The sequence below is a fragment of the Stegostoma tigrinum genome, chromosome 2 (genome assembly GCF_030684315.1).
Source record: "Stegostoma tigrinum isolate sSteTig4 chromosome 2, sSteTig4.hap1, whole genome shotgun sequence".
NCBI classification, from domain to species: domain Eukaryota; kingdom Metazoa; phylum Chordata; class Chondrichthyes; order Orectolobiformes; family Stegostomatidae; genus Stegostoma; species Stegostoma tigrinum.
In genome coordinates, this window is record NC_081355.1 from 51,421,639 (window position 1) to 51,436,272 (window position 14,634).

Sequence of the window (14,634 nt, forward strand, 5' to 3'; positions counted from 1 at the left end):
CTTATCCCCACCTTCCTAACCTATACTTCCTCTGACCTATCCCCTCTTCCCACCTCAAGCCCCACCCCTATCTCCTACCTACTAGCGTCATCTGGCCCCCTTGACCTGTCCGTCCTCCCTGGACTGACCTATCCCCTCCCTAATTCCCCACCCAATCTCACCTTTACTGGCTCCATCCCCGCCTCTTTGACCTGTCTGTCTCCTCTCCATCTATCTTTTCCTCTATCATCTTCTGTCCGCCTCTCCTTCTCTTCCTATTTATTTCAGAACCCCCTTCCACACCCCCATTTCTGAAGAAGGGTCGTTCTAGGCCCAAAACGTCAGCTTCCTGCTCGGCCTGCTGTGCTCATCCCGCTCTACACCTTGTTATCTCAGATTCTCCAGCATCTGTAATTCCTACTGTCACCAAGAGAGTCTTAGCTATGGGTATTTCCCTGAAGATTAAAAGAAACATTTTAGAATTTTTTTATGAACTCTGAGGTCCCAATACTTTATTCTGGGTTGTAAAACAATACAAGATAAACAAAAATCAATCAGTAGTGCACAAACACACATTCACTCCAAAGAGAAATTTCAAGAACAAAAAGTAAACACCATGGCTACACGATTACTCATAAGTTAATTATCAACTTCTGACACAAAGAGAGCCCCATGTTATTAACTTAAAAACAAAAACTTACAACAAATGATCTTTAAAAATCATATATCACACAGTATAATAACACTAGCAAGCTGTGGACATGTATTGATCAACTGCAGAAAGCCCACCCACAAATTACAGCTAGATTTTTAGACGCTGAATACAAAGGACATGCTATGTAGGGTCAGGTGTCTTTCATTTATTCGTACCTTATACTCAGCATGTGAATGAAATGGGCAGCACAAAATTTGCTTGCCGTCTAATTCCACCTTCCGCTTGCAGAACTTCACCAACCACTTTTCCTCTACTTGAAAATTGCCACCAGTTAATTTTAGGCCATGACACCCTTTGTAACATGTACCCTGTAATTATTTATTGTACTACTGGGAGTATTTAGTGGAGTCCATTCTCCTTAGGTCCTGTCATTGCCCCTGTTAATTCTTTGTGTGATTCCCTTCCTCACTTATGGAAGTGATGTCCAAAATGAAAGTCATACCTTAAAGTGCAAACTGCTCAAAGATTGTCTGAACTCTAGCATGCTATATCAAAGTGATCTCCATATACTTTTGAAATATTTGTTCCTCAACAGAAGTGAAGCAAGTTGGTCAGGAGGGATTGTCCCTGCTGCTACTCAAGTTTATTTTCATGTCAACAATTTTCAAACTTGTGCCTAATAAACAAATTGTAAATGCTCACTATACAAGACATATCAGGCAGCATCAGAAAGAGGGGTAGCATTTCAGGTTGAGAACTTTTTTTGGAACTAGTGACAAATCTTAAGAATGGATTTCATATTTTTTTCCAGTGTTTGATTTATACAAATAGATCAATAACTTTCCAGAATAACTTTTCATGCCTTGTGGAAGGAGGTGCCGTGTTGATTTCTTTGCAAACCAATGAGATCTGTCCTAAAATCATTAACTTCGTCATGTTGAATGGTGTTTTCTTTTTGCAGTCTGTATATTTAAAGATTAAATGTAAAGTCATCAATCTCAATATTCTTGGAGTTCTGCTTCATGTAAATCGATGGGTCAGTTCATGACTATTGCATTCAGTGATGAAGAGAAAGCCTGACATAGTTCCAATCAAAATCATAGTTTTCCCTTCCATTCCCAATGGAGAAAGTAAATCTTCTTGGGAAGATGAATTACCTTTCTTGTAAACAACTTCATAAGGCTAACGGACAAATTCATTGAGATTTACAGTTATGGAAATGGCAGAATTTAAAGATAACCTTAGAATGCTCATAAAAAAAATCCATATACATGGGGAAGATAGGTGGAGAATCAAGTCCACATTCCTCAACCTGAATTGAAAGGGCTATTTCAAATGTAGCAGAATCCTGTGACCCCTAATATCAGTGACCAATATCCTTACTCACTATTCATTATGTAACAAAACTATCTCACCTTATTTCCCTTTTTGTCTGTCCTTCCTAAGTAATGAATCTCCCTGAATAATCAGTTTTCAGCCTTAATTACTTTGCAGCCTCTGTAATTACAACTCTCTCATAGCCACTTAAGTCTATTTGCACTGCTATTTCATCTCCTTTAATGAAAGTACTCCATGCATTAAGATGCAAAGCCATTAGACTTCTCTTTTTAACCTTGTTTATCATAATAGTTTTATTTTACATGTTAGCCCCATTTGTTTTCTACACATACAATTTCTGCCTTTCACTTTTGCTTTTGACATTTCTGTCTTTCTTTTTTATCCTTGTTATCCTTTCTCTGTATCTCTGCACATGTTCCCATCTACCCTTCTGTTTTAAACCCTCTAACATCAGGAACAAAAACCTCCCTTAAGGATATTAGTGCTGGTCTTGCCCCAGATGCAATCTGGCCTGTCTGCATTAGTCCCATCTTCCTCAGAGCTAATCCCAGCATTCCAAGAATTTGGGTTCCTCCCTCCAATATCATTTCTCCAGCCACATCTTCCTCAAACTGTCCTGCTACTGCTGCTCTCGCTGGCTTGTACCACTGGTAATAATCCTGAGATTACAGAGAGGTCCTACTTTTAATTTATTCCTTTAATCCCTGCACTCATTTCTTTGTCTATTGCCTTGTGTCATTGTTAGCGATATGTACTGCAAACACAGGCTGTTCACAGCCCCCCATTCAGCATACACTGCAATTTCTGTGAGACATCCTTGATACTGGTTCCGGGATGACATCAATTTTGCAGTCACAGATACTTTTATCTGTTCCCTTACTAGTAAAGCCCCTATCTCTATAGCCTTTCCATTTTCCTTCCTACCTCCATATATCAGTGCCGTCCATAGTGCCATGGACTTGGCTTCTGCTACTATTCTGTGAGAATCTCTCCCGCTAACAGTGTCCAAAATGATACATCTGTTAGAAAGGAAGATGGCCATAGGGGGGTCCTGCAGTTTCTGCCTTCCTCTACTCCCATTGATTGTCATCCATGTCCTTTCTTTCCCTTCAGTCTTTACCTGTGATGTGAGCACTTCACTGAATGTGCTATGCACATTAATATCAGCATCATGAATGCTCTGCAGTGAATTTACCTGCCACCCCAGTTCTAAATTAATGTTAACCAATAGCTGCAGCGGGACTCACTTCCGGCACACATAGTTGCCAGTGACAACTATGAATCCTTGACTTCCCACATAGACCAGGAGCAACCCACAGATGTGAGCTGTGCTGCCATGACTTTCCAGTAGATTAGGTTGCTTGTTACTCCTAATAAAGAATACAAATTGTGCTATGGACCTTAATTCATTCTAAACTCTACATCTACATTGCAAAATCCCTGCCTTAATTAACTGGAGACCTTACTTATATCTAAACTCTACTTGTCTTATGTTACTTATATTACATCATTATGTTGGCTCTATCTTTCTCTGTTAAACTTAAATACAGATACCTGTTAAAAAAAGTGCTGTACTAATTTTACAACAATCTATAAGATCTCTATCGGTGGTTTCTTATCAACCGATAAACATATGGTATTCCTGCGATATCGCTCTTTGTTTTTCATTCTGTTTTGAGGTTAGCATAAGGCAGGTCCCACTCCCTCTCCAAATCCCGAGACAAGTGTGGACTTAGAGCTTCAGTCCCAGTTCATAGCCTCCTGCTCATAATCATTCTGGTGCAGGTCCCACTGTCTCTCTGACTATGATGGTAATTGGTGTAGACCTCAAGCTTTGACCCAATTTACAGCTGCCTGGTCTGAGCTGCTTCTTCAGAGGCCCACAAATTCCACTGCCTCACAGACTGCCAAGGTAAATGACATGTTATTACTGTCCTGTGGTGAATACTTCCAGAAATTATACTCAAATGTATAACTTATTCAATGCCTTAATTTAAAAAACTCTTCTTACATTCAGAAAGAGTTCAATCTATCTTTAATAACTCTTTAGCTTTTCCAACACTGACAGTGTGGTGGCTTTGAGGTACACCTGATGCTGTGGACTAGCACTCGCGTAAGTGACAACGAATCCAGCCAAATGAGCGTAAACAGCTAGGAAATTCACTAACCTCCTTTTCTGACCTAGCAGAGACTTCACAAACTCTATTCTTCCAATGCATGGTTAATTCCTAAAGTTTCCTATAAGCAATGACGCAGCAAGTCTCCTAGTTGTAAAAATAATACCACTAACCTAAGAGGTAGGACCCCCATTATCTTTTCAGGGGAAGTTACAGTGGGTAATAAATGTGCTCTTGTCACTGTCACTCATATACCAAGAGCTACTTGAAGTGAATCCAATTCTTTTATTTGACTTTTACACCTATACTAACCTTTAGCTCCCTTTTGAGGTCCTTGAAATTTTGCATTGTGATTTTAAACAAAAAGCGTAAAAACAAATATGGAGTTGAAACTGACCAAACTAATCAAATTTCAAGCATTGCAGACAAATTTGAATTTTATCAGAAGAAGTGAAATTAGGTTCAGAATTTTAGATTGAACTCCCACTGCTTCTAAAAAAAATTGACTGATGCTGTAGTGATAAGCAGACATCCAACCTTTGACAATGTGCTAGTAGTGCATTGTTCATTTGCAAGCCTTTTTTTTCCCCTGTCTGCTTTGTTTTAAATGCAAATATCATATCGTGATTTGAGGAAACAAAACTTTACATAGTCTAAACCTAAATCATTCGCATTTATCTGAATAGCTGCCTTCATTCAGCAGAGGATTTGGCTAAAACTGCAGACATAATTGAGCTCTTACCTAATGCTACAACTAATACTGACTCAATATTAAAGATTAAAGTCATAGCACCAAAACAGGGAAGGTACTTAACCAGTAGCCAAACCGATTTCACACATTTTGAAGTATTCTCTAAAGTAAAAATTAATCCCAAAAAGAAAAAATATTTTGACCAATGTGAATATAGTATTTTTGATTTGGAGTTTGGAGCCAATATGGCACAATTCCATAACATATGGAAATCAAACGTAATGCTTTTGCTCCAATTTCACCAATTCTTTTATGATTTGATCTTCTAAAGGAAAATGTAAAATGACTTGTAATTTGTGAACATTCTAAGTGGAAAAATGCCTCAATGTGCTATCCAAAAATGGGGAACTTTTCCAATAATTCATGTTTTTTTAAAATCAGGAAACTAATTATGACTGACTTTTTTTTTACACATTTCTTTGCTTCATTGAGACTACTGAGTCAGTTTTGTTAACAGTTAAGCTAAAAAATGCAATGGATACTATATTTGAAAAAAAGATAGATAATCAGTCTGGTATCAAATTTATTCCAAAAAAAGCCTAGTGTGATTTTCTGATCGTGAAAGGAGACATGCAGGGAGGTCAGAGGTCAAGCAAAGAGGAGACAGCATTGTGTAGAAACTGTCACGCATCGTCACCTATTTTGACATGCAGAAGCCCGTTTGTTGTCTGTTGAACATGCAAATTATGTGCCTGCTGTCATAGCCAGCAGATATCTGAAACTGGCAAATGAGACCACCTGTAACCATTGAATAGAGTGATAGACAAGCATTCAGAGCTAGTCATTTCCACGACCATTCACACCACCTTGGAATTGCATATGACATGTAAAATCTATTCTTAATATTCAGATCCAGGAAGTTTGGGAATTATGGAAGCTTCAACTGGTGCATCTAATGGGTTCTTCAAGCAGACAGCTGTGAGCTGGCTTCATAATTAGGTGTCCAGGAAGATTTCTTATACCACTCAAGAAAAAAAATGATGGCAAAAGGTATCAAATCCTAAAATAATATTAACCTCTTCAGTACCTGAAAAGATTTTGTGTTTCATACAGGCACTGAGGTTTAATTTAAATTATAACTGACCCATAAAGATGAAAATCCAGGAGGAGAAATGTCTGTTTTTCATGTTGCAGCAGCTGAGAACAAAAATGGCCTTGAAGTAAGAATGGAATAATGCACTGAGCCTGCATTATAAGTTTTAATTCGATGAATCGTTGTTCTTGACATGTATAAACCTATTCCTACCGCATTAGAAGACAACTTAGTGCAATTATTTGTGCCACGTTTCTACTACCTTTCAGAACTATTTACAACAGTATTTGTCCCCTGAAAAAGTATTGATTTCCTTTCACAGTTATCACTTTAGAACCAGTATTGTATTTCAGAAACAATTTCAAAAATAACCAGTTCATAGTTCTTTTGTTTTATTATTTCAACATAATTATGTAAGGGTATATTTCTGTGCATTGCTGCTGATCTACATTACAACATCAATTTGAAAGAAAAAATACCTTATACAATATAGCGCTCTTCATTATCTCAGAATGCCTAATTTTACAGCCAGTGAAGCACGTCTTGAACTGTAAGCATTATTTTTGGAAAAATAAATTTGTCATCTGTTGGCAAGAGAACAGTACTCTAGTTAATTTGAAAGGTCAGTATATTTGCTACACAATATTGTGCATTTATACACTAGCACACAAATGAATAAAGTGCCGTAGAAAACACTGATGTGTTGTACGTGTCAAGCACGACATTTTATGAAACTAAATATTTTGAAACAATTCTCTACCTGACTTTTGAACACCTATCTTATTCGTTAATGTTCAGAACAGTGCCACTACAGTTACTTTTTTCTCTAACCTGTGACTGTGCTTATTATTTAGTGCTATTTATGTGACATTGCTGTTAAATTTGTTCTCACCATATTTATAAGATCCCCATATTTTAGTTATCCAACCCAACATTGCAGATGTTTTCCCCAGACTCATTATTCCCTCCCTCAACAGGACCAGGATTCTGAAACTACCCAAGGTTTTGCAGTTATTCTTCCCCAATACTGTAAATCTTTTAATTCAGCTGCTGTTGGTACTGCATATATTTCAAAGCTGTAGCCAATTTTTTTTTCCTCACTTCAGAATTCTTAGCTGTTCTCTCGTCTCAACACTCCCAAATCCTGATGTAATCTTCCCAAGAAAGTTGTTGGCTTCTTGCAAACCTCCATCTGTGCATCTCAAAGCTGCATTCAGACCCCACACCATAACTTAAATGTTTTGCCGTACTTACTCTCACATTAAAGTGTAATAACTATAAAAAAGACTCCACTTTGCAGAACACCTCCACTCGGTTCACAATAAACAATTGTACCTCCCAGTCGTGAGCCATTTTAACTCCCCCTCCCATTCCTCAGACGACATGTCCATCCTGGGCCTCCTGGGTTGCCACAATGATGCCACCTGAATGTTGCAGGAACAGCAACTCATATTCTGCTTGGGAACCCTGCAGCCCAATGGTATCAATGTGGACTTCACAAGCTTCAAAATTTCCCCTCCCCCCAACGCATCCCAAAACCAAACCAGCTCGTCCCCGCCTCCTTAACCCGTTCTTCCTCTCATCTATCCCCTCCTCCTACCTCAAGCCGCACCTCCATTTCCCACCTACCAACCTCATCCCGCCTCCTTGACCTGTCCGTCCTCCCTGGACTAACCCATCCCTTCCCCACCTATACTCTACTCTCCACCTATCTTCTCCTCTATCCATTTTCGGTCCACCTCACCCTCCCTCCCTATTTATTTCAGAACCCTCTCCGAAGAAGGGTCTGGGTCTGAAACATCAGCTTTTGTGCTCCTGAGATGCTGCTTGATTTGCTGTGTTAATCCAGCTTTACACTTTGTTATCTTGGATTCTCCAGCAGTTCCCATTATCTCTGATCACTCTTTATCTCATGCTCATATAGTTTCTTCATTTTATTAATTTTCAACATCCTCAAAGACAATGAGCGCAAAATGTTTCTCAGCATATTTAAGATCATCAATAGTTCATTGAAGTCTGTATCATTAATTTACAGCTATTAAAAACTTCAGCAAGCTTCCACTCACATGACACAAAATGCAAAGCAAACAGATCAGTGACCATGATGACTTCACTGCAGTACATGTTCAACACAGACAGAAAGGAGAGAAGTATTTTGTTTAAGAAAAGGTCATTCATGAAGCAGCTGAAGATAGTTGGACTGATGGTGCTACTTGCAGGAACTCCTGAGGGTGCATACCTTAACGTAAACCTGCAATGACGGAGCAGGGTCAAAATGTTTGGCCTCCAACAAGAACCAACACGTTATGTTGTGCCACATTTGATTTCAGCAGGGAACATTTCTCTTTGGTCAAATGCTGTCAAGGGCAGTTACTCTCATTTCATATTCACAATTCACCTATAGATCAAGACTGTACTAAGGTCTGAAGCTGCACAGTCCTTGAAGAACCCAAATTTGGGCACTGGTGAACAGGTTATTCATAAGTACATGCCACTGAATAGCACTGTCAAGGATATTGCCCATCACTTTTTCTGAAGATTGAGAATAGACTGACCAGGTGGTAATTGACCACATTGGATTTAACTTGCTTTAATGTAGATTGTAAAGACCTTAACAATGTTTAACTGTGCTGTATATGTGCCAGTCATTGTTTCCATGAAGCATTCACCCTTTCTTGGTATTATTGTGAGTGACTCAAATTAACACTTCTGTAATTGAGAGATCTTAGGAGGAGGCTCAGACGGATCATATGTCTGGCTGAAGATGGTTGCAGATACCACAGCTTGGTTTTTGCACTCATGATGGGACCTACTGTTATTGAAAATGTGAATGTTCAGAGAACATCTTCCTCTTTTTTATTGTTCATTTGAATTTTTGATCAATGGATGCAGGACTGCAGAGCTCTGATCCTATCCATTATTATGAGATTATGTAATTGTGAATATAACATGCTGTTCTCTCTGTTTAACATGTTTTGTATGTGTTCTGAAGAAGAGTTACTGGACCACAGATGCTGCCAAACCTGCTGAGTTTTTGCAGAAATTTCTGTTATTTGTGTTGTTGCTTAGTATCTTCAGTAGATCAGCATTTCATTTTAGTCATGCTTGCTGCTGCTCTTGGCATATTTTTCTATGCTCCTCATTACACCAGGACCAGTTTCTTTGCAGGTCTATGATTAACAATGTTTCTGCAATTAGACACATTTACTTAAGAATCCTGATTGGCTCAAAAATTGGACTCATGGCCAATTTAAGATTATTAGTTGGGCTCGCTATGTGGCTCAGTTATGCTTGCTAGAAACCATGTATATTAAATTGCATTGCTGGTTCTCTGCAGGCAAAAATAATTTATTCAGGTTTTTTCTATGAAACAAAAGTTGTAAAACACTTTTTCTGGTTCCCTGTGACATTTCTTGACCAATCTGAATTATATTGCCTTCTTTGAGTTGAATTTGAATTGAAACAAGAACATTGGGTTAAGATTTCCCTGATGTATTCTTTATGGCAATGCACAGAATATTGGGACCACATTTGCCAACCAGCCAACACTTTTTCTCATGCAGTAAAAATTGTTGCTCCCTTTTTAATTTGGTATTTTTTGTATTTGTCCTGCTGAATGCCAAATGAAAAGATTCTACAGCTTGTCTCTGTTATTAACAATATTCAAATTCTGTATGATGATTTCTATCTAAAGTGGCTATGATAGAGGTTAAAGTGGTTCACCAATACTCTAACTTTGAGGTTGTAGCCACCATAGAAATGGTGCAAGTGACCTGGGAAAATTATAACCTGAATTCACTCTTAACTGAAGCTTATGCTATGGGATCTTACAATGAGTTGAGCTCGTTTAAGGATGGATGGAAAGAAGAAGCCATCAAAGTACACATGGGTGGAAATGCTAATGAAGCCAACCCCAGCAATGTTCTCCCTCCAACCTAAGGACAGTGCATTAAAATGATCCAGCACTCAAGGCAGCATGGCAAACAAGTGGCATTACACAGTCAGGTCTTAACAAGTTCTGAGGAAGGGTCACTGGACCCAAAACATTCACTCTGATTTTTTCATCACAGCTGCTGCTAGACCTGCTTAGCTTTTTCAGCAACTACTGTTTTCATTCCTAAGAACCATATTTTGACTTCCCCAGCATTCCATAATTGATTTGCATTACAGATCCATCATTCTTTTCTCTCTCTGTCTGCAGGTACCTCACATCCTCAGCTGAGTAGCCAGTTCTCACTGTCTACCCTCAGTCTATTAGCTTAATGCAACCGAGCTTCACCTTCCTTAAGTATTGTCCTTCCCATCATCATCACTCCTCCATCCGTGGTAGTCATTGTGAACATTCACAGATTCTGTTTTCTTTCCTCAAAGGAGAGCAGACTACCATGCTGAGAAGTGGAATCCTTGTGGGAACGTTCCTCCAGCAGCAGACATCTTACTGGCAACTGGCTAAGCACTGAGAAATTCTAAGGGTAGAAAGACCCTAATGGGAGTTATCTACAGGCCCCCAAACAGTAGTCAGGATGTAGGGTGCAAGTTGAATCAAGAGTTGAAATTGGTCAGCCACAAAGTTATCACTACAGTTGTTATGGGAGATTTCAACATGCAGGTAGACTGGGAGAATCAGGATGGTACTGGACCCCAAGAAAGGGAGTTTGTGGAGTGCCTCCAAGATGGATTCTTAGAACAGCTTGTACTGGAGCCTACCAGGGAGGAGGCAATTCTGGATCTGGTGTTGTGCAATGAACCAGATTTGATCAGGGACCTCAAAGTAAAGGAGCCATTAGGAAGTAGTGACCATAATATGACAAGTTTTAATCTGCAGTTTGAGAGGGAGAAGGGAGAATTGGAAGTGTCAGTATTGCAGTTGAATAAAGGGAACTATGGAGCTATGAGGGAGGAACTAGCCAAAGTTCAATGGTACAATACCCTCGTAGGGATGGCAGTGGAACAACAATAGCAGGTATTTCTGGATATAATGCAGAAGGTGCAGGATCAATTCATTCCAAAGAGGAAGAAGGATCCTAAGGGGAGGCAGGGGTGGCCGTGGCTGATGAGGGAAGTTAAGGACAGTATAAAGATAAAAGAGAAGTATAACATAGCAAAGATGAGTGGGAAGCCGGAGAACTGGGAAGCTTTTAAGGAGCAACAGCAGATAACTAAAAAGGCAATACGCAGAGAAAAAATGAGCTATGAAGGAAAACTGGCCAAAAATATAAAGGAGGATAGTAAAAGCCCTTGAAATCAGAAACGGGTGAATTTATTATGGGGAACAAGGAAATGGGAGAAGAGTTGAATAGGTACTTTGGATCTGTCTTCACTAGGGAAGACACAAGCAATCTCCCAAATGCAATAGTGGCTGAAGGACCTAGGGTAATGGACGAACTGAAGGGTATTTATATTAGGCAGGAAATGGTGTTGGATAGACTGTTAGGTCTGAAGGCCGATAAGTCCCCGGGACCTGATGGTCTGCATCCCAGGGTACTTAAGGAGGTGGCTCTAGAAATTGTGGATGCATTGGTAATTATTTTCCAGGGTTCTATAGATTCAGGATCAGTTCCTGCGGATTGGAGGGTGGCTAATGTTGTCCAACGTTTCAAGAAAGGAGGGAGAGAGAAAACAGGAAATTATAAACCTGTTAGCCTGATGTCAGTGGTGGGAAAGATGCTGGAGTCAATTATAAAAGATGAAATTATGACTCATTTGGATAACAGTAACAGAATAGGTCAGAGTCAGCATGGATTTATGAAGGGGAAATCGTGCTTGACTAATCTTCTGGAATTTTTTGAGGATGTATCTATGAAAGTGGATAAGGGAGAACCAGTGGATATAGTGTACCTGGACTTTCAGAAAGCCTTTGATAAAGTCCTGCATTAGAGATTGGTGAACAAAATTAGGGCACATGGTATTGGGGGCAAAATACTGAGTTGGACTGAAAATTGGCTGGCTGACAGGAAGCAAAGAGTAGTAATAAACGGGGTCCCTTTCGGAATGGCAGGCAGTGACCAGTGGGATACCACAAGGTTCAGTGCTGGGACCGCAGCTGTGTAAAATATATATTAATGGTGACACTAAGTTGGGTGGCAGTGTGAAATGTGAGGAGGATGTGATGAGAATACAGGGTGACTTGGACAGGCTAGGTGAGTGGACGGATACATGGCAGATGCAGTTTAATGTGGATAAATGTGTGGTTATACACTTTGGTGACAAGAACAGGAAGGCAGATTACTATCTCAATGGAGTCGAGTTAGGTAAAGGGGAAGTACAATGAGATCTAGGTGTTCTTGTACATCAGTCAACGAAAGCAAGCATGCAGGTACAGTAGGCAGTGAAGAAAGCTGATAGCATGCTGGCCTTCATAACAAGGGGAACTGAGTACGGGAGCAAAGAGGTCCTCCTGCAGCTGGTGAGACCGCACCTGGAGTATTGTGTGCAGTTTTGGTCTCCAAATTTGAGGAAGGACATTCTTGCTATTGAGGGAGTGCAGTGTAGGTTCATGAGGTCAATTCCCGGAATGGCGGGACTATCATATGTTGAAAGATTGGAGCGACTGAGCTTGTATACACTTGAGTTTAGAAGGATGAGAGGGGATCTGATTGAGACGTATAAGATTATTAAGGGATTGGACACTGTGGAGGCAGGAAGCATGTTTCCGCTGATGGGTGAATCCAGAACCACAGGACACAGTTTAAAAATAAGGGGTAGTCCATTTAGAACGGAGTTGAGGAAAAACTTCTTCACCCAGAGAGTGGTGGATATATAGAATGCTCTGCTGCAGTAGGCAGTGGAGGCCAACTCTCTGGATACTTTCAAGAAAGAGATAGATAGAGCTCTTAAAGATAGTGGAATCAAGGGTTATGGGGATAAGGCAGGGACAGGATACTGATTGTGGATGATCAGCCATGATCATAATGAATGGTGGTGCTGGCTCGAAGGGCCGACTGGCCTACTCCAGCACGTATTGTCTATTGTCACTCTCATCTGATTCTCTGGGAAGAATGCCCCTAAACAGGAGGCTGCAGAATTTAGCCGTGATCTGCCATGAGGACCTGATCCCTCTGAATTACTGGTTGAAAATTCTCTCCCATGTAAACCATGCATTGGGAATGTCAGGTCCTTCCAGCTGAAACTTTCTATCTATCCCCTCTTCTTTTAGGAGTGGCTGAGGAGAAGTCATTTGCAGCCCCTGATGCTCCCTATGTCACTGATAATTATATGTTTTTGTCTCCTCCTGTCTTTCAGATGATGCGTAATATGGAGCTATATTATCTGTTTCATCCTACGCTGAGGGAAATGCAGCCAAATGTAAGCAAATTACTAGATAAGGGAGTTACCTTGCAAAATTCACTATTGAAGAGGAGTATTTTGAACAGCAATCTCTCAATGGCATGAAGCCACTCTTCAATTTCATTGATCAAAATTTTCAAGTCTGATTCACTAATGACGCTAATCCCTCTGGGCAGTTAAATTGGTGACCCTGATTAGGAAAGTTAGAATTCAGGGTTGGAGAAGCTATTCATTACATTAATTGGCTTCCTGCATCTTTCCCAGGGATTCTCCCCTCAGGCCCTATTCTAGAAAAACTTGGTAGAGGCAAGGGTGACATTCGCATCTTGACTTAACATCAATCTCAAGAAATTTCATTCCCATATAGATGCAAACACAATTCTCTTTATGTGTAAAGTTACCCATGAAGTCTGAGAGATCTTGGAAAGCTGCTCAAAAAAGACAAAAAAAATTCAAGAGGGAACAGAATAATTTCTCAATTGTCAGAAGTTCACAACTTGGGAAACACATTGTAGCTAAGTACAGTAACTCAAATGAAGATTCTATTGCCATGAGATAAAGTGTAGAACTGGATGAACACAGCAGCATCAGAGGAGTAGGAAGGCAGATGTTTCGGGCCTAGACCCTTTTACTGAAGAAAAGTCTCGTCCCGAATTGTCAGCCTTCTTGCTCCTCTGGTGCTGCTTGGCCTGCTGTGTTCATCCCACTCTACACCTTGTTATCTCAGATTCTCCAGCATTAGCAGTTCCTACCGCCTCCGATTCTATCCTCATGCTCTTTTTTAAATATCTAAAAATCTCAGGCAGGTCAAACCAACCCGTTTATTGGCACGCCATCAAACACCTTAAAACATCACTCTGTCCATCAAACACCTTAAAACGTCACTCTGTCCACTGCTGGCAATACAGTGACAGCAGTTTGTCCCAGCCACAAGATGCACTAGTCACTGGACAGCACCTTACAGCTACAAGCTCTATCATTGATCAAAGAAGCAGATGAATGCAAGTTCCCCGTTACACTGTTCATTCAACATTGCCGAGTTTAAATCATGGTATTCTTGTCCTAAGATGATTGAGGCGACAATTCACCACAACAAATACAATGCTTCCATAAAGTGGTACATTCCCATGTTCTCAAGGGCAATTAGGGATGAGTAATAATTTTATGCTTTACCTGCTACACCCACATTCTATGAATAAATAGAACAACAGCAACATAATAAGTTAAACCAGCTTTTTGAAAGAAAATTAGCAACAAGAGCTGTAACACTGAAATTCAACTATGCAAACTTTTCCACACAAAGGTAGCAACAGATTTGGAGGCTGCAACTGTAGAGCCTACATCATGTAGCATGTCAGAGGTTCTGGAGAGGTGAAGCTCTGTGCCAAGTGAATCATCATATTTCAGCGTGAGGTTCTTTGTGAATTCATATAACCTCAGGGCTGACTCAGGGCTACTTACTGTTAAGTAGTGT

The 14,634-nt window shown here is 40.0% G+C and overlaps 1 long non-coding RNA gene across 1 annotated transcript in view; it reads left to right on the forward strand.

The window, feature by feature from the left end:
* LOC125461052 (uncharacterized) overlaps positions 1 to 13,213 on the forward strand; it is an 89,498-nt gene extending 76,285 nt beyond the window's left edge. The window contains exon 8 of the long non-coding RNA XR_009447110.1: positions 13,116 to 13,213. This is a non-coding gene — a long non-coding RNA (uncharacterized LOC125461052). The remainder of the gene's footprint in view (positions 1 to 13,115) is intronic.
* Positions 13,214 to 14,634: the final 1,421 nt, after the last annotated feature.